We start from the raw sequence: 27500 nt of genomic DNA on the forward strand, positions 1-27500 counted from the left end.
GCATTTATTGCTCAAGTCCCAGTGCCTGTTAGCAGCCATTTTACGGAACTGACAGAATTTATCGTTATTATTTACAGAATTTATAGTCAAACTTATAAAATTTAAAACTTAATACTTCTTTAGTACTGATTGGAAATTCTCAGTTAAGGAAAATTAGACACATTTTCTTCTCGAATTATACTTGAGTAAAACCCTGGAAATACTATTTCAGCATATTGAGCAGGAACGCCCAAACACGCGCATGCGCGCCGGTACGCACAACCAGTACAATCAACTTTGTGCAACGAGATTCTAAACGAGCAGGAGAGTTATATAAAAATAATAATTTTGGTGTAATTTGAATCATTTAAGGCCACATTCTCTCTCTCTCTCTCTCTCTCTCTCTCTCTCTCTCTCTCTCTCTCTCTCTATTCGGTGCTTCACCTTTGAAATCCAAAAAGGGGCGGGGAAGGGGGTGGGGGTGGACGGAAAGCCGCTTCCGAAAATAGAATCCTTATTTCATGGTCCATGACATCATTCCTTCGTAAGTGACGTCACGTGCCGTCTCCCCGCCTATCATCCATGACGTCACGACTGGCAGGCCCCGCCCCCTTTCGTCAGCATTAAAGGTTGATGGTTTGCTACGAAGCCCAGAAGTCAACGCGACAGCTGCATTTCTCCCTCTGCCCACAGGACTCCATATGCCTCGTTCCCCTGGCATTTTTAGCCTTTTCTCCTTGTTGTATCAATTTCCACGTTCTTCTGCCATTTTTCCTTTCTCTTCTTCATTATCGGAATTTTCCTGTTTCTTTCCTAACTATGTTATGCTATTCTCAAAATTGAAAATCATCTCGATAATGTTTTGAAACTCTTAGTATATTGTAAATACGTATGTATACGTGAATATTGAGGCATGCATAAATATATACGCAATTTCGGAGAAGATGCATGAATATCCAGCAGTAATTTCAGAGTTACAGGTGAATTTCAGTATATCTATCCATATATATATATATATATATATATATATATATATATATATATATATATATATATATATATATATATATATATATATATATATATGTAAATACACAAATATGCACATATTTACAGATGTATATATATGTACACTATATCTGTGTATACAAGTGTCAATGTGAGTCTATACAAGTAAATATAACACTATTTTCCACGATAAACATATACATTAAAGCTAACGTGGTATATACCACCACATATTTACACGCGCCTTCTTCTAGCATACAGGCTATCAGACCACACTGAAACTATGTACTCAAAAATAAAAGGACAAAGAGAGAGAGAGAGAGAGAGAGAGAGAGAGAGAGAGAGAGAGAGAGAGAGAGAGAGAGAGAGAGAGAGAGAGAGATTACATTAACATTAATCGGGAATTTTTCACGATTAACATTAATATATAGATATATATATATATATATATATATATATATATATATATATATATATATATATATATATATATATATATATATATATATATATATATATATATATATATATATATATATATATATATATATATATATATATATATATAAAATAGCGTGAAGATAAATCAAGTTCAGTAATCACAAATGATACAAGAAATGAATAATTCGTGATTATAAATTGTGATACAAAAAGAATGCAAAATTAACAATAACGAAACGAAGTCACAGTACGAGGCCATCGCATTCAGTGAATAACAGGGTCAGTGAATAACAATAACGTCAATGGCTGTTAAAATGTATCAATATGACAATTAACAAGTGATTATGCTGAATGCTAAAACAGCGAATGATAGAATTATTAGCAATAAAAAGTCAAAAGTAGTCACTGCATATATTGAAAGAAATGAAAACTAGTGGATAACAGAAAAGGGTAAATATATAACCATTACTTAGTAAAGAGAAAACCAGAAAGGTAATAATCCAATTATTAAAAATAAATAAATGAATGTATCCGATTAATACATGAATTGAATTGAATGAATATGGAGTTCGGGCCAAAGGCCAAGCACTGGGACCTATGGGGTCATTCAGCGCTGGAAAGGAATTTGAGAGTAAAGAAGGTCTGAAAGGTGTAACGGGAGGAAAACCTCGCAGTTGCATTATGAAATATTTGGATAGCGAGATGGAAGAAAGAGAATATGAATGGAGGTACAGTAAGAGTAATAATGAAGGAGGTTGCAGCTAGGGGCCGAAGGGACGCTGCAAAGAACCTTTAGTAATGCCTACAGTACACCGCAAGAGGTGTACTGACGGCAGTAGCTCCCTATGGGGCCACTTGGTACATGACCATATCATACAGAATTCTGCCTATTGAGATGTCAGTGAATTAATTCAATTTATGACGAAAATCTATCCACTCAGGAGAGCGCATACCTCCGCTATCGACTCAATCTCATATACAACGTCCGCCACCAGACGAAAGTCCCTATAGTTAAAAGAGTGTACACGTTAGTATATATCTCGAGAACGAACGAACGGAATTTAATTGAACTTGCCAGACACTTCCATTAATTAACCTTCTCGAGTTGATTGTTTTTTGTATGACATCGCCTTAGATTGCAACTAAAAGTGAAGTATCTACGGAAAAATAACTAATGAATATGTGAAACAGGTTTCACCAAATTCTGTTGCCCATCCTTGAGTTACATAGCAAGTTTCACCAAAATCCGCTCGCCCGTTACAAAGTTATATGGCAACTTTCACCAAATTCCGCTAGTCCGTTCTAAAGTTATATATCATCAAATTCTTGAGTTATATGTTAAGTTTCACCAAAATTCCGTTCGCCCTGCCAACACGCACACGCAAACTAACTCACAATGGAAAATATACAAAATGAGCTGAAGGACGAGAATAAATCAAGATAAAAAAAATAATTAAATACGTTGAAAAGGATAAAACCAAGTAAAAATTGCGCCTAAGTTTCTTCGGCGCAATCGAGTTTTCTGTACGGCGTACAATCAAGGCCACCGAAAATAGATATATCTTTCGTTGGTCTTGGTATGATACTGTATGAGCCGCAGCCCATGAAACTTTAACGACGGCCCGGTGGTGGCCTGTCCTATATCGTTGGCAGACGAACGATTAAGGGTAACTTTAACATTAAATAAAATAAAAACTACTGAGGCTAGAGGGGTGCAATTTGGTATGATTGATGACCGGAGGATGGATGATCAACATACCAATTTGCAGCCCTCTAGCCTCAGTAGTTGTTAAGATCTGAGGGCGGACCGAAAAAGCGCGGACGGCCAGACAAAGCCGACACAACAGTTTTCTTCCACAGAAAACTAAAAACGCATTCAAGGGCAAAAACAAACGAAAGAAAACAGACACAGCTTCAAGAAAAAACAAATTAAAAAAGAAAACTCTTCGGAAAATGAACTCGGAGCCAAAAATAAATGAACAGGGAAAAGCAAAACTTCGGGAGGGGGCAAAAAAGATACACAAAGCTCCGGGAATAAAATGCAAAACACAAAACACAATAAAAAAAAGAAAACTGATTTCGATTAAACACATTCGCAAAAGGAAATCGCATCGCGTCCCTAAATGAAACAGGAAGAGAGAGAGAAATTCGACTGAAAGAATGCGGGGCGAAAGAACAATGGCGGCGCAGAATCACAGGAAATAGGGAAGGGTGGATAAGGAATATGACCGCTGAAGAAGAACGGATGATTCGACCGTTTTAAAGGAGAGGACGTGAAGCGGTAGATATTATTTATGTAGATATTATTTATGGGTGAAACAGAAGCAATGGATATATGTCTATGGGTAAAAACCAAGCGGTAGATATTTATGGGTAAAACCGAAACGGTAGATATTTATGAGTAAAACCTAGGTATTTTATGGGTAAAACCGAAGCGGTAGATATTCAAGATAGATATTTAAAACCTAAGATAGCGGTAAAACCAGAATATTTATGGGTAAAACCCAAGCGATAGGTATTTATGGGTAAGACCAAAGCGATAGATATTTATGGGTAAAACCTAAGATAGATATTTATGGGTAAAACCCAAGATAGATATTTATGGGTAAGACCAAAGCGATAGATGTTTATGGGTAAGACCGAAGCGATAGATATTTATGGGTAAAACCCAAGCAATATATATGGGTAAAAGCAAACCGGTGGTTATTTATGGGTAAAACCCAAGCGATAGATATTTATGGGTAAAACCCAAACGGTAGATATTTATGGGTAAAACCCAAGCGATAGATATTTATAGGTAAAACCCAAGCGATAGATATTTATGGGTAAAACCCAAGCGATATATATTTATGGGTAAAACCCAAGCGATATATATGGGTAAAAGCGAAGTGATAGATATTTATTGGTAAAACCCAAGCGATATATATTTATGGGTAAAACCCAAGCAATATATATGGGTAAAAGCAAAGTGGTAGATATTTATGGGTAAAACCCAAGATAGATATTTATGGGTAAAACCCAAGCGATATATATGGGTACAAGTGAAGCGATAGATATTTATGGGTAAAACCCAAACGGTAGATATTTATGGGTAAAACCGAAGTGATAGATATTTATGGGTAAAACCCAAGATAGATATTTATGGGTAAAACCGAAGCGATAGATATTTATGGGCAAAACCCAAGCAATATATATTTATGGGTAAAACCCAAGCGATATATATGAGTAAAGAAAATACAAGAAAAATCGTATCGATCTAATTATGTATCATGTAAGAATAAACAACTTAAGACAACTGCCTTCCATGGGGAGCTGTTCTTTAATATTTAAATTAAATACCATTATCCTCTTATAATTCCCAACAGGTAATTCTATTTTTATCATCGTACTTTAAAAATAATTCGTATCCTGATATTTTTCTTTTTAACAAAAGTGTCAATGTTTCTAAATGACAGGTTCAACCCTGCCAACCAGTGCCCACTGTGCCTAAATCATTGATGTACGTTTCCACAGTTTTCGTTCATTCGCTATCATCCAAAGGACAATTGCAGAGTCATTAACAATAAGTTTTTTGTGGTGGTTCTAACGTTCATTTGCAGGTATAAGGTTCATTTCAGAGAGTCCTGAGATGCTAGTTCGTTTTCCCATCGGGAAGATTCCTAGTCTATTTCAGAAAGTCCTGAGATGCTATCGGGAAGATTCCTAGTCTATTTCAGAAAGTCCTGAGATGCTAGTTCGTTTTCCTATCGGGAAGATCCCTACCATGATGCAATCTTCAAGTGGTCTCTTGTCTTACTTTCCAAAAATGTATTAATGACAAGTATTACAGACCCACTAAAATATTACTAAAAGTAAGAATAGATTAGCCTTTTGGAAGCAGTGGTCCCCTACACGAGAACACCACAAGAAAGGCAGAACTTCTGATCCTATGATGATTCCAATAACTTTGAGCAAGCTCCAAATGGCTACTTTCTCGCCAAGATGGAATCATCATTCATCAAAACAGTCTGTCCCTTTGATAAACGATCAGACTCCTTACCAGTCTTAATAATAATAATAATAATAATAATAATAATAATAATAATAATAATAATAATAATAATAATAATATCCTTTATTTGAGCTCAGGGAATATGCAACGTAGAGACAATACAAGACACAATCTAGATACACGAGATAAAATGGCAAAAATGATAATCGGAAATATCCACACAGTTGCTGAAATAGTAGTAAAAACAGTATTCATAATACTAGTAATGACAGTAACAATATTGAGAATAACAGTAAAAATATGAACACTTGACTCGCAGGCATTACGAAATACATTACCATCACTTAAAAAAAATATTTAAAATTTCCAAAAAAATAAAAACTGAAAGCTTTATGGAGACTGCTAACAATGCAGCTGCTTAAAGAAAACATCACGTCTGCTTACAAAACAACTGCAATTGTTTCAAGAAAAACATTCCTGTTGTTTACAAAAACAACTGTAGTTGTTTACGAAGATATGAAGAGTTATTATTAACAAAAACATCTAGCTGTTCAGAATGGCTTTCAGTTGAAAACGTAAACATCACTAAACCTACACAACACTGAATATAATTCAGCTTCAGTGACCATGGCACTTGTCACGCCAGATATTTCTTGATTACTTAATGCCTGATAAAATATCTACTAAAGGAGTCACTGTTTTTTTTTTTGTGCAGATAGAAATTAATTATAAATATTAATTATAAATATCAGTCAATTAGATAAAATACAAAACCTGTGAAATGTAAAGAAAAACATAAAATCTGAAGTTGATGGAAAGGTATGTCAAATAATTAACTGTGATGTTTAATGAAAATTAATTCAAATGAAGGAAAATTTACCACAGAAGATGAAACGTGACGCCAGATGGATGCAATACAACTACTAACGTTGGAAAGTTCTTCATCTGGCCAATAGATATAATATTTGATTGTGAAGGTTTACGTATGAACTTCAAGGTCAAAATACAAAACACTAATAAAAAAATTATATAATTGACCTGAAATTTTTTACGGCCCTGATCTATCGCACGTAGGATATTCTAATATATACTGTCATCCTGCTGGCGCAGTTAAAGAAGGGAATATTCAATGAATGGTGAGACACACAAAAGATTATAAAATGTTATCTTCAAATCAATTATTTATTACAGTAAAAGGACAAGACGTATCTTTACCTGACAGTAAATAGCTCAGCCACATTTAAAACATTCAACGCCTTCTCCCCCCCAAATGCAAATTTTCAAAGACCACCAATACCATTCCATTCCACCTCCCTCGCTTTTCGAAATGAGACGCCTCCCTTCCCCCTCCAAATTTTCAGACAAGGACCCCCCCAAAACCTTTTCCCACTCCCTCAATTGAAATATGCGTCATCTTCCTCACCCAGCATATCCTACTTTCACAATAAGATTAATAATGACCTCCCTCTCTCACCCTTTAATAGAACATAATGTAGAACTTAGGCCAAAGGCCAAGCGCTGGGACCTATGAGGCCACTCAGCGATGAGAGGGGAAATTGAGAGTAAGAGGTTTGAAGGGTGTAACAGGAGGAAAACCTCGCAGTTGCACTATGAAGCATTTGTTAAGAGGGGGGGATGAGGGAAGTCAGATGGAGGAAAGACAATATGAACGGAGGTACGGTAAAAGGACTCTCCCTTTACAAACCGACCCGTCCTCAAACTCTACCAAACAGCCTAAATCACAGCCATAGAGACAATAAATAAAAGGGAATAGACCAGGAGAGATGAAAAAGGTGAGTGTGATGGAAAATGGGGGGAGGGGGTGGGGAAAAGTGTCCCATTCTCGGCGTGTTCATCGCACGTCATCGGACGGTGATGATGATGATGATGATGACAATGATGATGATGATGATGATGACGGCGACTGTGGAACCTGACACGACACTGTCCCTCCGTCGTGACGTCACAGTCATCTCGCTGATTTGCTTTGTTAGGTCGTTTTGTTTGCCTTCCGACGAGGGGAGGGGGAGGGAGGAGGAAGGGGAGGAAGGGGGAGGGAGGGGAAGGGGAGGGAAAGAAAGGCCGTGTCGCTCCATTATCAGCCGAGTGCAAATCACGCGCGTAGTTGGAGCCCTCCATTCCTGCGGCGGCCTCTGAGAGAGAGAGAGAGAGAGAGAGAGAGAGAGAGAGAGAGAGAGAGAGAGAGAGAATTATATATATATATATAAATCAATTTCATTTCTTCAGTGAATCAACCTCATACGAACGGAAGATGACAGGACGCAAACCACATCAACCCGTGATGAATTTTATGCCGGTAATTCAATATAAACAATGGGGATGATTACGTTCATATCGCAATACTTCTGCTCATTAAGACGATATAATTAGTTTCGGTAACCGATTTTGCCCCGGCAAACAATGATCTTTTCGGTCGCTACAAAAGAGTGGTCGCATCACTCTACAGGAACTGATCGGCGCAGCGCGAACTGAACTATTTATGTTTTCTCTCGGAACAGATTAATTTCATGAAAATGCGTCACCTTTATCGTTCATTTTCCTATTAGCTGGTCGGCTGGTATGGTCCCTAGCGTCGTGACGTGCCGCTTAGATGTCGCGAGTTCGCGCCTCCCCCACCCAAGACGATCAACAAATCACTGGCTCTGTATCGTGATCAGTTACTGCCGCAGTGTGGGGTCTGCTGCTGCGGTGGGAGGTTGAAACCAGCATTTTTTGGAAGCTTGAATTTCAAGTCAGTTCCCCTTTGGTGTGCTTGTTCCGTGTGAATAGGTTTCATCTACCGAGATATAATAATAATAATAATAATAATAATAATAATAATAATAATAATAATAATAATAATAATAATCTTCGGAAGCTTGAATTTCAAGTCAATGGTCCCTTTGATGTGCTTGTTCCGTGTGATTAGGTTTCATCTACCGAATTAATAACAATAATATGGTCTACTTCGTCTCTATGTTAATCATATTTTCTTTAAACTTGAATACCTTTCTTTAGCAACAGGAGTTTTCCTATTCATTCCGTAGTCCTGTCATTTTACCTGAATCAAAATACCTTCATCTGAGCCCTAATATTCAACTGAATAATTGATTCTGTCTCATGTATTCACGTATTCATGTGTTATCTTAAATAATATTGATCCATTTCCAAGATATGGGCAAAACAAACAAAAATAAAAGACCACTGAATTCATACGGTAGCTTTTTAGAGAGTTCCACAGAAATGTGAACTAATAATAATAATAATAATAATAATAATAATAATAATAATAATAATAATAATAATAATAATAATAATTTTTTTTATTTTATTCAGTAGATGAAACCTATTCATACTGAACAATCCCACAGGGGACACTGACTTGAAATTCAAGCTTCCAAAGACTCAACACCGCGGCAGTAACTGATCATGATACAGAGCCAGTGATTTCTCATCGCGCTGGGGAGGAGCGAACTCATGACATCTAAGTGGCACGTTAAGACATTAACCACTATCCCAGCGACCAGTAGATAATAATAATAATAACAATAATAATAATAATAATAATAATAATAATAATAATAATAATAATAATAATAATAACAGTGGAAATTAACATTCAATTACACGTGAATCAAAAATAATCTTCTGACTTACTTACGGATCGAACCGACGACCTCTGTAACGAGAAGCAAAGGCACCGTCACTTAAGGTTCGATCCCGAGACCTCTTTAATGAGAATCAATGGTGCTTGCCTCTCACTAAAAAGGTATTGGGCTCGATCCCGAGATCTCTCTAATGAGAAGCAAGGGCACTTACCTCTCACTAAAAAGGTACTGGGTTCGATCCCGAGACCTCTCTAATTAGAAGCAAGGGAACTTGCCTCTAGCAAGAGAAGTCCTGGGTTCGATCCCGAGACCTCTCTAATTAGAAGCAAGGGAACTTGCCTCTCGCAAGAGAAGTACTGGGTTCGATCCCGACACCTCTCTATTGAGAAGCAGTGGCACTTGTCTCTCGCAAGAGAAGTACTGGGTTCGATCCCGAGACCTCTCTAATTAGAAGCAATGGAACTTGCCTCTCGCAAGAGAAGACCTGGGTTCGATCCCGAGACCTCCCTATTGAGAAGCAGTGGCACTTGTCTCTCGCAAGAAACGGACTGGGTTCGATCACGAGAGCCCTGTAATGAAAGGGGTGTCTGTGGCTCAGGTAGCAGCGCCCTTACATCTCTCACTTAAATCTTGGGTTCGATCCTAATTCGGGGCAGAGATTATTATTACCATCCATAATATAAGAGGAATCAAGTCTATGCTCACTATTCAGACTGAAAACCGGTTGATCTCAAAGCGGGAACTCATTTTTACAGAGTCAACAATATCCCCAGAAAAAGTCAACTGTAAGAATCGTCATTAAATATCCATGATTAAAAGATGTGTTTGATCTGTGGTTAATTAACGGATATTTTCATCTCACCGACAATTCATTGTCTTGCTTTTTACACCTGCGTGGCACTACTGTTAAAGCAAAGTTGCTACTAACGCTTGCAGGAACTACCCATTCATGTTCTCAAATTAGAATTCGTTAATGACGCGCGTCACTGCACTGCTCGATTTCAATCGGGTTTGGCCAAATAATAAAATGATTTCAAGAGGGATTTCACACTTAAGCCAGGCACGCACACACACACACACACACACTTAGCATTTTCTTAGAAGTAATACAACAGGGGAACATTTCTGAAAACTAATCCCATACTCTAGCCACTTTCCCTCAACATTTTAGAATTTCAAAAGCATATACATGCACAAGTACTCATTTTGCTTGAGGAAAAGTACATACAGCCATGAGAGACCATGTATACCCATACATATGCACACATGTGCATGTGTTGATATTCTGCAACCTTGGAATAGGAGCAGGAAGAATAGGATTTAGGATAAAGGCCAAGTGCTGGGACCTATCAGGTCAGTCAGCACTGAAATATAATTCTCATTTAATATATATCTGTACTTTATGTATATATATATATATTTATATATATATATATATATATATATATATATATATATACTGTATATATATATATATATATATATATATATATATATATATATATATATATATATATATATATAATTTTTTCTTAAACTGTTCAGTCTATAAACTTCTCTTGAAGAAGCCTGATGGAGGGTGAAACTGTCAGAACAATTTCAAGATTTGTATTTATTGTTTATATATATGTGTATATATATATACTGTATATATACACACATATGTGTATATATATATATATATATATATATATATATATATATATATATATATATATATATATATATATATATATATCCAACACACGAAGGCTTGGAAATAAAAGCTGATACCGGTCAGACTTGCACCCAGTGTCTCAATTTTTCCCCTGTGGTGACGTGTGAGATATATATATATATATATATATATATATATATATATATATATATATATATATATATATATATATATATATATACTATACATATACATATACATATATATACACACATACATATATCTTCTACCGGTAATGTAGTGTTATATAATATCAAAAGGTCCACCTCATAAAATCTAATATCTACAGAGAAAAATATATCTCAACTGAGAACACTTCAGCCCTGATAAATGGTGAATTCGGACAGTGGGTAGGTAGGATGGGTCAGTATGCTTTTCAATAGTTAACTGTACAAAAGTAAGACTTAGGAATATAGAATTTACGCCGAAGGCCACGCGCTGGGACCTGTGAGGTCATTCAGCCCTGAAAGGGAAACTGAGAGTAAGAGGTTTGAAAGGTGTAACAGAAGGAGAACCTCGCAGTTGCACCACGAAACAATTGTTAGGAGAGGGTGGAAAGTTAGATGGAAGAAAGAGAATATGAAAGGAAGTAGCGTAAAAGGAATGAAAGGGGTTGCAGCTAGGGCCCGATGGGACGTTGCAAAGAACCTTAAGTAATGCCTACAGTGCACCACGTGAGGTGCACTGACGGCGCTACCCCCGCTACGGTAAAAAAGTAAGACTTAGGATTTGGCCCTCGTCAATCGAACAAAGAATAGGAAATATCAGGGCATACAGTTCCTCATTGGGCGGGTGGGTACCATTCTCAGCTAGCACTCTGCTGGCCCCGCGTTCGATTCTCCGACCGGCCAATGAAGAATTACAGGAATTTATTTCTGGTGACAGAAATTCATTTCTCGCTATAATGTGGTTCGGATTCCACAATAAGCTGCAGGTCCCGTTGCCAGGTAATCAATTGGTTCTTAGCCACGTAAAATAAATCTAATCCTTCGGGTCAGCCCTAGGAGAGCTGTCAATCAGTTCAGTGGTCTGGCTTAAACTAAGGTATACTTAACTTAACAAGCAACCTAATCTAATTTTATAGCATAGTCTCAGGCAGGTGTTTCAGGGAACCGTCACACAAGACATGACCCAGTGGTAGCTACTCAGGGCTTTAACCGATACCACCAAATCAATCAACATTATAACCCCTTTAAGTCACTATTCCACACTTATTTATTCCATACACATAGTTTTGCCAATGACTCACTGTCCAGAGGCGCCAGTGATCAGGGCTGAAGTAATCAGTCGAAATAAGGAGTGTTGCCATAAAGCTGTCTTTCTTTTTTTCCCCTAGAGCCAACCCACTGTCGAGAAGTGGTCTATGGCAGGGAAAAATTATATGTAAAATGTACACGGGGTAGAGGGAATGGAATGGAACATAAAATTTAGGCCGAAGGCCAATCGCTGGGGACCTATGAGGTCATCGAAAGCCGCTGAAAGGGAAATTGAGAGCAAAAAGGTTTGAAAGGTGTAACATGAGGAAAACCTCACAGTTACACTAAGAAAAAATTGTCAGAACGTGGAAATTAAGATGGGAATATGAACGGAGGTACAGTAAAAGAAATGAAAGGGGTTGCAGCTAGGGGCCTAAGAAAGGACGCTGCAAAGAACCTTAAGTAATGCCTACAGCGCACCGCATGAGGTGCACTGGCAGCACTAAACCCCCTACTGGGACGTGGTAGATGACACACAAATTCATAAAATTAACAGAAACAGAATATTATGCGAACACTGGTGCAGACTATAAGGCTAGTGTCCCACCAAAGTGAAAATGCTCCCAGCACCAAATCTCAAGATTACTGATTTCTAATAGATTCTACAAAAAAAAAAATTCTCTATATATGCTAAAAGTAGGACTCCAGTGATTCCTCAATGCCACCTGATTGTAGCCCATTCTATATATTCATTTTCATAATTCATCATGACTTAGAAACCTCATTTAAAAAAATCACATATTTATATTTTTCAGAGGCCATCTTCACGCGAATCTTATATGAGAGAGAGAGAGAGAGAGAGAGAGAGAGAGAGAGAGAGAGAGAGAGAGAGAGAGAGAGAGATAAGAAGGTATCTCTCAAGATACCTCCGTAATTACAGAATCACTCAGGTAAAAAAGAAAATAACGTTCTATTTTCATAATTACACAGAGTGAAGAGCTATAGAAAAATAATTAATTACAATTCGTATTTATCCCGGCGCTAAAGTTACCTAAAATCACCAAAAAAAAAAAAAGAATATAGGCGAAGGAGGATAACGGTAAGAGGGAAAAGGGGGGGGGGAATGGGCCATGCGAGGAACAAAGGGGGGGGGAGGAGGGAGGGGAGGGAGGGGAGGGAGGGAGGGAGGGAGGGGAGGAGGGAGTTAAGGATAAAGGTGAGAGTGACGGAGGGACGCATACTCTGGGAGAGGAGAAGGGGGAGGGGGTAGGGGGCGGGGAAAGTTTCCTTTTACGTAGAATAAAATGACAATTCTTCAGCTTCGGCCACTCGACGGAGGTCACCCTCGCACCCCCGGAGGAATCGAGGACGACCCAAGCCCTCCAGCGGCAAAGCCCTGAAGCCCCTGCGTGCCCGAATCTCCATTTTAAGCCAGGAATGGAGCACCGTCGGGGAATCGTCGAATCGCCCCTCGCCAACCGCAAGGTGTGTCGCCCCCCCGTGTTTTCCAGAATGGAATCGCGAGTCGGAAGCAAAAGAATTCGGCCAGAAACGATCGCCTTCTCGGCTGGGGCCGAGTCCCCAGGGGTCTTTCGAGTCGCCCCCCCGTCTGCGATTCCCGGGCGTCCATCCAAAATTCACAACGACACTGTTTGGACGCTGCTGGCCGGGGGAAAAACCTAATTAGATGGCGGCCCTTGCGCGGTGTGGCATCGCGCTGGCTGATGGCAGGTACGGGTAGGAAAAGCGGCCAGGTGCCTTCCAGCCGTCGTCGGGCAAAGACCCCTCACCGCGCGCTCCCACGAAATTACCTCTATCCACAACAGGACTGCCACATCGACCACAAGGTATGCACCACGTACTTGTTCCATAACCCGTCCCTTTCAGTCGTCTTGGTAACTCCCTGGGGGGGAAGAAGGCTCTCCCTTCCTCGCGGGTCTTGTTTGTTCACAAGCTCTCTCTCTCTCTCTCTCTCTCTCTCTCTCTCTCTCTCTCTCTCTCCCTTCTCGCTCAAAGGCACTCTAACCCACAGGACTCTCATTTACTCCACTAGATTGAGGGAAATCTACTTTAAGACGCGGATACGACGAGGAAAATAAGTGTCCAAAAAAAAAAACGACTCTTTCTCTAAAGTCTATCAGTAAATGCCGACCGAAAAATAAACGTAACAGAATTATATTAAAGTTTCCCCTCGCGAAGAACCACAGAGTCACGGCGTTGGTGGCCAGAGGTGGGGAAGTGTGTGTGAAAATTGAAAAGTGCTTCGGTTCTCAGAAAATCAGTGATGATCAAGCTCAATTCCTTAAAAGTCTGACTCCCAAAAAGAACGCACGTTAACCCAAGCGGAAGAGCACCAAGACAGGACCGTCCCACGACGGAGAAAGAGGACGGAAATGGCACCCAGTGACAGAGTCGCTCCATCCATGTTTCCCAAGACTCATACCACCTGTGGATCTCTCGCACCCCGCCGCGCATAGGAGAGCACCTTCCCCAATCTTTACCCCCTTCCTTTCCTCGGGGAGGGAGGGAGGGGAGAGGGAAGGGGGGGAGGGGGGGTGCCACAGCACCCAGGACCACAGTGGTGTTTTCTCGCAAATAAACACGAAATACGAGCACATTAAGACACGCAGCGATTGATGAGATTAACGCCATTAATGAGGCCTTCGGTTAAAGAGGACGGAACACGAACGGTACTGGAAATAGCCTCGGCTGAGATACACGTTCGATCAGACTCGTTTTATGACTCACTCTTCCGACGAGTGAAGAAGGAAAGTGAAACAGCACAAGATCTTGGAAATCTCGAGTCTCGTAGTCTCACCTCTAACTGACGCATTTGTGGCCCAGGACTTCTTTCGTAACCGATTCAGGGCGAAGGGGAACGGCGTAGAATTTGGACCAGTGACTGTTCGAACAGATTCGGTGATGCGTTCGACGAGGAAACAACAGTGGCATATATTTTCAAACGTTGTTCTTTTCTCTGACAAGAGAGGGATGAGGGATTGTTGTTCGTGCCTCTGGGAAGAAAACAACAGTGACATATATTTTCAAACGTTGTTCTTTTCTCTGACAAGAGAGGGGTGGGGGATTGTTGTTCGTGCTTCTGGGAAGAAAACAACAGTGACATATTTTCAAACGTTGTTCTTTTCTCTGAGAAGAGGGGGTAATGGGGACTGTTGTTCGTGCTTCTGGGACGAAATTGAAAAACAGAAACGACCATTTTCAAAGAAAAATGTTTCTCGTTTCAGAACTGATGTTAATATTGCCGAATTTGAAAAACATGAAAGAAAATGTACATATGTCAGATTGATTTCCACCATGAAAAATTGTAGGGAAAGAGTGGCTATTGTTTCCAAAATATTGTGTAGGCGCCCAATTCTCTAGAATTCGGTAGAAACCATTAGCGAAACCGTAGACAGGTAGGGGAGAAGATGGGTACAGGGGTAGGGGGGGATAGAAGTTGGAGGCAGAAGAGCAGAGTGGGTTTAAAGATACTCTGCCGTGACAATATGCGTGCATGCATTCGTGCGAGCGTGCGTGCGAGTGTGTAAGAGAGAGAGACAGAGAGAAATAGTCCATCAAAAAATCAAACAAATACTAGTTTATATATATATATAATATATATTACATATATATATATATATATATATATATATATATATATATATATATATATACATATATATACATACATACATACATACATACATACATACATACACACACACACCAGTGTATTAGGCAAAGGTGTACGGTGCTCAACTACATCCAACCAAGGCAATGCCCCACAAAGATGATGGAGGCCCTTTTTTTTTTTTTTTAAGCGCAACGAGAAAAATATAGGTTAGGATTCATTGATGGTTCATTCAGCTTGAAGATGCTGCCCGGGTCGCCGGCGTGGTTCTTAATTATGCGCAGTGTACATATGGGGCAACCATGCATCCATAAATACAACGAGTGTTCTTGTACGAATCTGATTAAAACTGTAATGTGTCGGGTGGGACATTCCTTGAGGACGTGCACAAAATCGCACTCAAACGAGCATACAAACACACACACGCACACACACACATATATATATGTATATATATGTATATGTATATATATATTATATATATATACTGTATATGCATATATAACCATTTTAGTAACTGACATTTCAAAGCAAAACGCAAACGCATAATACTATTCACCATTTAATTCTGTACTTGCCCTGTGGCTGAACAAAAGCAATGCACACATACACACACACACACAAACACACACACACACACACACACATATATATATATATATATATATATATATATATATATATATATATATATATATATATTATATATCCATCTATATAGTCTTACATTAACATTTGAAAAGACTTCAAGTTGTGACGCATGTGTGGACTAGCTTTTTCACACATCTTCCTCGACCACATTACCTCATAAGAACTGAGAGAGAGAGAGAGAGAGAGAGAGAGAGAGAGAGAGAGAGAGAGAGAGAGAGAGAGAATCTACCTTCACCTCTTAGTGATCTCCTATCAACCCGATTGTATTATGTATCACCAAGTTCATTTATTCTGTCGAATAGCTTAAGAGAGATACTATGACAGAGAGAGAGAGAGAGAGAGAGAGAGAGAGAGAGAGAGAGAGAGAGAGAGAGAGAGAGAGAGAGAGAGAACGAGTGGGAGTGAGCATAAGCTATCATATTGCAACGTGATCAATAATTCGTGAGCGACCGTGCAACAGGTGAATTAGGGGGAGGGGGAAGAGAGAGAGAGAGAGAGAGAGAGAGAGAGAGAGAGAGAGAGAGAGAGACGTGGGGAGGTGGATACGAAGAGGGGGTGGGGGATTGAAGCTTGGGAAAGTGGGGATTCAGGTTAGGTAGGCAGGCGGTATACGACTTCTGATGTAGAAGAGTAGAAGGAGAGAGAGAGAGAGAGAGAGAGAGAGAGAGAGAGAGAGAGAGAGAGGGGTTAGAAGTTCTCCATTCCCTTATTTTCCTTCAGTTTCTTAACAATATTCTTACTCAGTTACTACACTCATGATCTGTTACGATTTCCTACGTTCTCTTAAACTGGCTTCTCTACACACATTACTGTGTGACACTTCTTGTTCTTCTGCCTTGACTGTCATTGTAAACGAAGTGCCATCTCTCTCTCTCTCTCTCTCTCTCTCTCTCTCTCTCTCTCTCTCTCTCTCTCTCTCTCTGTCATAGTATATCTCTTAAGCTATTCGATAGAATAAATGATCTTGGTGACACATATACAACCGGGTTGACAGGAGGTCACTAAGAGGTGAAGGTAGATTTTCTCTCTCTCTCTCTCTCTCTCTCTCTCTCTCTCTCTCTCTCTCTCTCTCTCTCTCTCCTTTAAAATGATCTTGGTGACACATATACAACCTGCTTGACAGAGGTTTCTTCTTTTATACTTCAAAATAAACGAACGCCTATGCCTTACCTTTCTGTTTATGAAAAGCATAACCAAAAATTTCACTGCAGTAAGGAAAACAATACGCGCAATACGAGTTACAGAAGAACCTTATGTTAACTTCCAAAACAATAAATGGTTTGTTTATAGGTTAAGAAAACAATCGGCACAGTCTGGAATAGAATGGAGTACTTGCTGAATAAACTAACAATTGATTTTGTATAATGCTGGCTGTTCATATAACATGCTAACTATTTATTTACACACACACACACATTATATACTGTACGTGTATGTATGTATATATACTTATACACACATATTTATATTATACTTATATATATACTTGTGCGTATGTGTATATACATATATATTTATATGTATACACATATGTATGTATATAAACATACGCATACATATATATGTATGTGTTCTTTTCCTTCTTTATCTAAATTTACGTACCCTATTATTTTAGCATTTGTAGCCCTAATTTACAAATTATATAAAAAGTATTTAACACAACCAAATATGCTTGTGAATGAAACACATTTAGCTACAATTAATGACACTTCAGAAAATACTTAACAGAGAGAGAGAGAGAGAGAGAGAGAGAGAGAGAGAGAGAGAGAGAGAGAGAGAGAGAGAGAGAGAGAGAGAGAGAGAAATACTTCGTGCATAAGGGGAATTGAAGCTTGTACTTCAATTTATCGCTTAATATGCAAATTTTTTCCCCAGCTTTGTCAGGGGCGGCTGGAAGACAATCGTCTTTACAAACAGCGAACTTGACACTTGTTCATTACAAAAAAAAATTATATATATATATATATATATATATATATATATATATATATATACACACACACTATATATATATATATATATATATATATATATATATATATATATATATATATATATATATATATAAAAGATTTACTAAAAAGTCATCTAGATGAAAGGGCAACATGAGATGCATGAAAACTGAATTGCTGAAATATCTTATTAAATTCATTAATTTCAGTTATTATTCTATACCCGAATTTTTAGATTGTTATTTAAAATAAGTAACAAGTAAAAAATGCGGCGAAGTTTCTTCGGCGCAATCTAGTTTTCTGTACAGCGTATAATCAAGGCCAACGAAAATAGATCTATCTTTCTGTGGTCTCGGTGTAATGCTGTATGAGCCGCGGCACATGAAACTTTAACCACGGTTTGGTGGTGGCATGGCCCACAGTATGTCGTTGCCAGAAGCACGATTATGGCTAACTTTAACCTTAAATAAAATAAAAACTACTAAGGCTAGAGGGCTACAATTTGGTATGTCTGATGACTGTAGGGTGGATGATCAACATAGCAATTTGCAGCCCTCTGGCCTCAGTAGTTTTTAAGATCTGAGGGCTGACAGAAAAAGTACGGACGGACAGACAAAGTCGGCACAATAGTTTTCTTTTACAGAAAACTAAAAGCTTGCGTAGATCCATCTAAATGTTCATCAGTGTATGAAATTTCGTCATTGAACAAAATCCCTTTCCAAAAACTTTTTCACTGCTACCTTAAATTTTTACTAAGCTCTGACTTCTGACTTCGTCATTGAAACATAACTCGCTGCTGGATCATTGAGTTTGCTGATGTTTCATGACTTTAAAATAACTGAAAAATAACTTTTCATTTGTAAATAAAAAAATAAAAAAATCACCGAATTTTAACTAGGATGTGTTATAACACCATAGCTGCGAAACGATATTTTATTGCAGTTCGGTAAAATTACAGTTCAGGGAAACATCGAAATAATCAGAATATGACACCATTGCAATTCCATATACATATATATATATATATATATATATATATATATATATATATATATATATATATATATGTGTGTGTGTGTATGTATGTATAAATGTGTACATACATATATATATATATATATATATACGTACAAATATATATATACACTTGTGTGTACGTATATAATTATATATGTGTGTGCAAATTTCTGACTCACATCGGGATCGAACCCAGGTTGGAACCTAAGTACCACTGTACCTAAGGCTTTACCTGGGAAGGCGAACTCCCTTGCATACCAGCGCGTTTTCCCCAACTTTCCGACTCAGCAGTGTGTGTGTACGTATATATGTACACATATGAGTCCAGTAATGTGGAATAATGTCTGCGTGACTCCAGTAATGGTATATAACTATATGTCAGGTTCTGTTTCATAAAAAGTCTGTAGTACAACAGATAACATTAATCTCAAATAAGAATCTATGTCTGTCGTGAAATTTAAATTGCTTCGAACTAAAGCAACCTAATCTACAACACATATGAAACTGGTATAATAATTAAAATCACGAGAAAGGATCTAGTAAAATATTGCAAGTGTTCACATCCTTTTTCACAAAAACCAAGCCTATTAAAAATGTCAGTAACACACACAATCGACAATATTACATATACATCAATAAAAAGTTGTAAGAATTGCGCGAAGCGAATGGGGGTTTAATCTATTATCGATAACAACTGCGCGAAGTGAATGGGGGTGTAACCTACCATCGATAACAATCCGCGAAGTGAATGGGGTTGTAACCTATCATCGATAATAACTGCGCGAAGTGAATGGGGTTGTAACCTATCATCGATAACAACTGCGCGAAGTGAATGGGGTTGTAACCTATCATCGATAACAACTGCGCGAAGTGAATGGGGGTGTAACCTATTATCGATAACAACTGCACGAAGTGAATGGGGGTGTAATTTATTATCGATAACAACTGCGCGAAGTGAACGGACGTGTAACCTACCATCACTAACAACTGCGCGAAGTGTGTAACCTATTATCGACAGCCACCACGACGAGGGACCTTAGAAAAGAACAATAAGAGTCAAAATAGTTACAGAAACAACGACAAATCCCTAAAGAATACAAAGGACTCCCAAGTTCTTCCTCCTCCTCCTCCTCCTCCTCCTCCTCCTCCTCCTCCTCCTCCTCCTCCTCCTCCTCCTCCTCCTCCTTCTCCTCCTCCTCCTCCTCCACAACCCCACCGTTCCCCAGACCCGAGCGGGAACTGGCCGTTTACAAGGAGAGCTTACGCGGGCTTTGCCAAGTTTCGGGAAGTCGTGATTACGTGATCCTTGTTGCTTCACTCCCTCATGTGGGATTTGTCCGGTCATTTCCCGAGGCCCGCTGCAGAAACAGCAGAGGAGAGAGAGAGAGAGAGAGAGAGAGAGAGAGAGAGAGAGAGAGAGAGAGAGAGAGAGAGAGGTCACGATGCATCATTTAATTCCCGTTGCCATTCTGAACCTCTAGAACATTAGTTATGATTTGGTTTTGATGGGAATTTTCTTCTCGTTTCAACCTTGGTTTGACCTCATCCTGGAACGCGATCTTGAGCGTGGGGTCTTTTCCGAGTTTTTTTTTTTTTTAAACGACAGAGAGAGAGAGAGAGAGAGAGAGAGAGAGAGAGAGAGAGAGAGAGAGAGAGAGAGAGAGAGTAGGATCACAATACCCTTGTTGATCTTCCAGCGAGTGAGTTTTACCTTACCTTAGGACGAGACCTCTTGTCTGAATATGAATGCAACTCTACTTAATTTATTTCTATCTTGGGCAGACAGGAGGTAAAGAAAGAGGCGGGTTGAAGTAGAGAGAGAGAGAGAGAGAGAGAGAGAGAGAGAGAGAGAGAGAGAGAGAGAATAACTGCCGCTTCAATTTTGAACTTCCAGAACACAGGTTTTCATTGGATTTTGAGTTTACCTTACACTTTCAAACTTTATTGTACCTCACTGAAGCACGAGACGACTTATTAGATGAGTGGCAGCAACTGGTCAGTATTTGCTTCCGTGCAAAGTATAGCCTATAATCATAAAATGCACACCAGATACATCTTGCATACAAGGTCAGAATCAGAAATACAACTGTGTCAATAGTAGACAAAAACGAACAAATTTAAACAAAGTAAAACCAATTGCCCATAATCACACGAAGCAATAAGAGAATTTCAAAGTAAAAAAAAAAACATAAAAAGGAAGTACAAAAAAATTCAAATAAAAAATAAGAAAGTTGTGTTGGAATATTAAAACTCGTTCATCATACTCCAAGCACTCTCATTGGGTTTACTAAACACATTGAAATAATACTTCCTGCTCATAACAGTCTCCACAAAAGTCAAGACTGGGCTTTGCTTCGACAGCTGATGAGGCAGCGAAAGGTCAGTGTGTTCGTAATGCAAATCAAGTGAAGCAAATGTGAAGAATTTTTGATAAACGAGAATCACAGAGAGAGCAAAACTTAATAAATAAGATGTCTGTCCAATGAAGGATTATTGACAAACTATTACTTATGATGTACAAGAATGTTATTTCCATGTCTCAAATCTTTATACCAACTAGAAGACTTTGCCCTCAAGAAACCTTGTTACCATAATAAATAAACTTAACACTGTACCGCAACTTTAATGGCTATACAAAAAACAGCATAACAGGCATTCTCCTGGCAGCTCTCTCTCTCTCTCTCTCTCTCTCTCTCTCTCTCTCTCTCTCCAAGCAAATTGAATGATTTTTGAAAATAAAATTACTGATTTTTCTTCATGTGAAAGTCCTTCTTCCTTATCTTAGAATGGTATTTTTCGGTTATAAGAAAATTAACTCTCTCTCTCTCTCTCTCTCTCTCTCTCTCTCTCTCTCTCTCTCTCTCTCTCTCTCTCTCTCTCACCACATCCTTTTCCGCGGCGATAGCCATCTTTACAGCATTTCGATGTCGACCCGAAAAGGGGCGAATCGACTTCTCCATTTGCCTTAGCGACATTCACAGGTATTGAAGAAGTGTCAAGTGAGTGAGTCTCCATTACTACAATCAAGCAGCAGCGGGGCATTCAATACCCCTGCCAGTGACGACGCTTCGAAATGTTATTTACCTAGATGAATGCCCTACTGTACGCATTTTCCGCCAAACAAATATTTCTTCTTGGTCAGGTAATTACCGTTATCTCGTTCGGATAATACCCAGGACCCGAGATCGAATACTCGGCCGGGCACTTAAACGTTTAATTTCTTTCTTAATTTGGGCAGGTATTTACCATTATCTCGTTCTGATACCCAGGCCCCGAGATCGAATACTCGGCCGGGCATCTGAAGAATTTAATTTCTTTCTTAATTTGGGCAGGTAATTATCGTTGTCTATTTCAGATACCCAGGACCAGAGATCGAATACTCGCCCGAACATCTGAATCATTTAATTTCTTTCTTAGTTTGGGCAGGTAATTACCGCTATCTCGTTCTGATACCCAGGACCCGAGATCGAATACTCGGCCGGGCATCTGAAGAATTTAATTTCTTTCTTAATTTGGGCAGGTAATTGCCGTTACCTCGTTCGGATACCCAGGACCCGAGATCGAATACTCGGCCGGGCATCTTAAAAGTTTAATTTATTTCTTAATTTGGGCAGGTAATTACCGCTATCTCGTTCTGATACCCAGGACCCGAGATCGAATACTCGGCCGGGCATCTTAAAAGTTTAATTTCTTTCTTAATTTGGGCAGGTAATTACCGTTATCTCGTTCTGATACCCAGGACCAGAGATCGAATACTCGGCCGGGCATCTGAAAAATTTATTTTCTTTCTTAATTTGGGCAGGTAATTGTCGTTATATCGTTCGGATACCCAGGGCCCGAGATCGAATACTCGGCCGGGCATCTGAAGAATTTAATTTCTTTCTTAAGTTGGGCAGGTAACTGCCATTACCTCTTTCGGATACCCAGGACCCCAGATCGAATACTCGGCTGGGCATCTGAAAAATTTAATTTCTTTCTTAATTTGGGCAGGTAATTACCGTTATATCGTTCGGATACCCAGGACCCGAGATCGAATGCTCGCCCGGGCATCTGAAAAATTTAATTTCTTTCTTAATTTGGGCAGGTAATTATCGTTATCTCGTTCTGATACCCAGAACCCGAGATCGAATACTAGGCCGGGCATCTGGAATTTAATTTCTTTCTTAATTTGGGCAGGTAATTATCGTTACCTCGTTCGGATACCCAGGACCCGAGATCGAATACTCGGCCGGGCATCTGAGAAATTTAATTTCTTTCTTAATTTGGGCAGGTAATTACCGTTATCTCGTTCTGATACCCAGAACCCGAGATCGAATACTAGGCCGGGCATCTGGAATTTAATTTCTTTCTTAGTTTGGGTAGGTAATTATCGTTTTCTCGTTCGGATACCCAGGACCCGAGATCGAATACTCGGTCGGGCATCTGGAAGACGTCATTTCTTCCTTAATCTGGTTCCAGGCTTCGTAAGGATAAGAGTTTCCAAAAGTTGAGAAATCGAGACGCCAAGAGGGCATTGTGTTGATAAATATTGCATTTTGAACAAATGTTTGTTTTGGCAAAAGATATTTTAGAATTCCAGTTGCCATGTGGTTTAGCGTTCATGTAGCAATTGCAGGTGATATTACCAACAATGATAACTGACTGTAAAGAGCGCGTGTTTCACTGTAATAATAATAATAATAATAATAATAATAATAATAATAATAATAATAATAATAATAATAATACACACACATATATATATATATATATATATATATATATATATATATATATATATATATATATATTTTTTTTTTTTTAAATATCCGCACGTGTACAAGCTAACACTTTTGTTTATTAACTCTCTCCTCAAATGAGAATGATTAATTAGCCCTTGAAAAGTAACGAGGTTAATATAACACCCTCTTTTTTACAAATGTTATCCTTTTGCCGACTAATAATGATAATAATGATGATGATAATAATAATAAATAAATAACTAAATAAATAAAAAAGCAAAACTGATACCGCCAATTTTTCCACCTGACCAAAATCTTACCGACGGAGACGATACCACACCTAATTTTTTTCGGCTTCTTCACTGACAACAAAAAATAAAAACATCAAAATTAAAATATCATGAACATTACGAGATTAATCCCAATTTGCAAATGTACTTCGCAGAAGTAAGCAACTTTATATTATATCTGTTTTAACGCCTTTTTAAAAAAAAATTTTTAGAGTGAAAAATCTCATTTTGAGAGGACGTGAGCAAATAAACATGTTTTGAGTTTCTGACGCTGCTGGAGGGATGATCTACCCCTCTGGAAGGAGAAATGACGTAACGCCTGTTCTCCAACGCATTCCAGGGGCGGCTCGGGGGCGGGGGCGGGTGAGCGAAGGCCTTAGGATTAGGGAGAGAGCTTATAATAATAATAATAATAATAACAATAATAATAATAATAATAATAATAATAATAATAACTGTCCTACTTATCAAAATTTCCAGCGTCTTCATCACAGAAAATGCAACATAAAATCAACAAATACTTTAATTTTAATAATAATAATAATAATAATAATAATAATAATAATAATAATAATAATAATAATAATACCTGTCCTACTTATCAAAATTACCAGCGTCTTCATCACACAAAATACAACATAAAATCAACAAATATTTTAATAATAATAATAATAATAATAATAATAATAATAATAATAATAATAATAATAATAATAATAATAATAATAACTGTCACACTTATAAAAATTACCAGCGTCTTCGTCACACAAAATACAACATAAAATCAACAAACACTTTAATAATAATAATAATAATAATAATAATAATAATAATAATAATAATAATAATAATAATAATAACAACTGCCCTACTTATCAAAATTACCAGCGTCTTCATCACACAAAATACAACATAAAATCAACAAATACTTTAATAATAATAATAATAATAATAATAATAATAATAATAATAATAATAATAATAATAATAATAATAATAATAATAAAATGACAAATGACGCAAGAGTGAAAAGGATTAGTGTACGACTGAGAATGCTTGCTACAGTGACTGCTCTTAAGGAAGGACACAAGGCAATGAAGATGTTGAAGAATGGGAAGACAGCAGGAGTAGATGGCCCGGGTTTGTAAGGTATATTTGCACAAGGGAAAGGTTCCGTAGGAATGAGCGTGAGGAATAATTAGTCCACTGAACAAAGATTAAACGTGAGAGAGTCGAGTTAAAAAAACCTATCTATGTATAACATCAGGACACCAGGGAAATTATAAAGTAGAATTCTGACCGAGAAAGTAAATAAGGCGAAATGCTTGGCAGGTAAGGAACAATATGGGTATGGACAGGGAGGAGGGTGTGTCGATCAAGAATTTATTATGAAAAGGCTGTGTGAACAGTTTTAAAAGTAAATGGGGAGGAAAAAGTGTTAGTGGCAAACATGAACCTAGAAAAAGTTTATGACAGAATCGATAGAGAGTGCTGATGATGTGAGGTATAAAAGGTAGGTTGCTGACGGTGATTAAGTTTTTATTCTGGACGTAAAGCGTTTCTTAGAATATGCATAGGGGAGGAGAGTGACTGGTTTGCTGTAAAAACGCGTCTCGAAAAAGTTCGTGTTACGCATCGGAGGCTGTTTCGTATCTTAATGGATGGATTAATGCGAAAAGTATGAGATAAAGTCAACAACGGAAATCATAAATTACTGATATTCATAACCAAACGAAGAACATAACATACGCAACGACTAATACAACATAGATGTTCTGTCTTAGCACCTTCTTACGCAATGGCATTTACTTCTAGTCTGCGGGAAACTAGAGGAAATTGATTATATTTCATAAATCGAAAAGTATGTCCACACTTTCCAAAAGAAGCCTTTTGCAAACTGCGCCTAATTAATCATTCAAAGAATAGTAAAACACTAACATTTCAATCTGTGCTGGAGAGAGGTCGGCTGGGGAAGTTAGTTACTTTATAAAAGTATCTAGAAATAAGAGTTACGCCCTTGACAAAATGAATGCAGAGCAGAATCACAGAGTAACTGAGGCAAGGAAGGCAGTCGAAGTCCTGCAGAAGTTCTGGAATACATAAATGTCTAATGAGACTCAAGTTGGAACATCTGAAGGGAATGTTGAGCCAGCTACTTTTTTTATGAATATGAAGGGTGGTTAGTGAATCCGAAAGACGGAATAAATGGAGAATTTGTGAATGGCAGGATAACGGCATAGACTGTGAATAATTACAGGTAAAAGCTGCGAATGATTATAATTAAGGTGGAAGCTGTGAATAATAGGGTAGAGGTAAAATTTTAAATAATAAAACAGAGGTAAAACCTGTGCTGACACACTGATGGTAGCAATGGCGAATGAGAGAGTGAGGGGCGAAAGGTTATGAAGAAGTTAGACAGGACCACGTGGAGGAAAAAATAAAGTTGGCAGTCGCGCAAAGACAGATCGGAGTTTAAAGGTCATCTGGTCAATCTGTCCCTGTTTTGACGAAATTGTGTATCCATTTTGTTTGTAAGTTTTTGAGTTTTCCAGCCAAATTGTCTCAGTTTTTATAATCTATAACGTATCGAAATTTTATCTGTCTGCGTTGTCACATTTTCCAACCAAATTTCCTCAAAAGATGAGCTAATTAGAAGCTCTGCATAATATCAGAATCTTTGAGGCCCATTTTCTCGTAATGGGGAATAAATGGCTTACTCCATTCCTTCAACCTAGGAACGAACTTCCAGACATAGAAAAGGACGAGCTATTATAAAAGAACGAGAAGAAGAATGCTTAAATAGGGATGGTGTGGCCTGACTGTTCTCCAGAAGTGTTAAAATGAGAGGCTTTTATTTTTCGAATGCATGAGAGCGAGCAAACCAGAAGTGAATGGTGCATTGTATAGAAGATGAGGACACTTTGTAGAAGTTAGAGTCGACTGAAAGCGTTTAATACAGAGATAATCTACGAATCCGTATTATTATTATTATTATTATTATTATTATTATTATTATTATTATTATTATTATTATTATTATTATTATTATTAAAATTATCATCATCATTATTAAAAGCTAAGCCGCAACACTATAGTCTGGAAAGAATCCCTTTAAGGAAAGCAGCCTGGTATGGAAAAGAGAATGACAGAAATTAATAATACAGAAGATATGACAAAAAAAAAACGAATAAGAGGCATAGTAAAGAAAACAAATAAGATAAAATATGATGAATGTAAAATAGAAAACAATGATGAGGTTTTCTTATACGTGAGCATTCAACCTCAAGAGAAGCCAACT

The 27500-nt window shown here is 38.0% G+C and overlaps 1 protein-coding gene and 1 long non-coding RNA gene across 13 annotated transcripts in view; one reads left to right on the forward strand and one right to left on the reverse strand.

Moving 5' to 3' along the window:
- The window catches only part of LOC136828253 (uncharacterized), a 295190-nt gene that overhangs the window by 39416 nt on the left and 228274 nt on the right, over positions 1-27500 (reverse strand). The window lies entirely within an intron of this gene.
- rsh (radish) overlaps positions 13202-27500 on the forward strand; it is a 181943-nt gene continuing 167644 nt past the window's right edge. For 5 of the 10 annotated variants that reach the window (XM_067086098.1, XM_067086102.1, XM_067086103.1 and 2 more), the window contains exon 1: positions 13203-13787. The gene's annotated coding sequence lies outside the window, so the exon portion shown is untranslated. Of the gene's footprint in view, positions 13788-27500 lie in introns of all 10 variants that reach the window. The other 5 variants (XM_067086101.1, XM_067086105.1, XM_067086106.1 and 2 more) reach the window with 2 other exon arrangements.

The sequence above is a fragment of the Macrobrachium rosenbergii genome, chromosome 42 (genome assembly GCF_040412425.1).
Source record: "Macrobrachium rosenbergii isolate ZJJX-2024 chromosome 42, ASM4041242v1, whole genome shotgun sequence".
Classification (NCBI taxonomy): Eukaryota; Metazoa; Arthropoda; class Malacostraca; order Decapoda; family Palaemonidae; genus Macrobrachium; species Macrobrachium rosenbergii.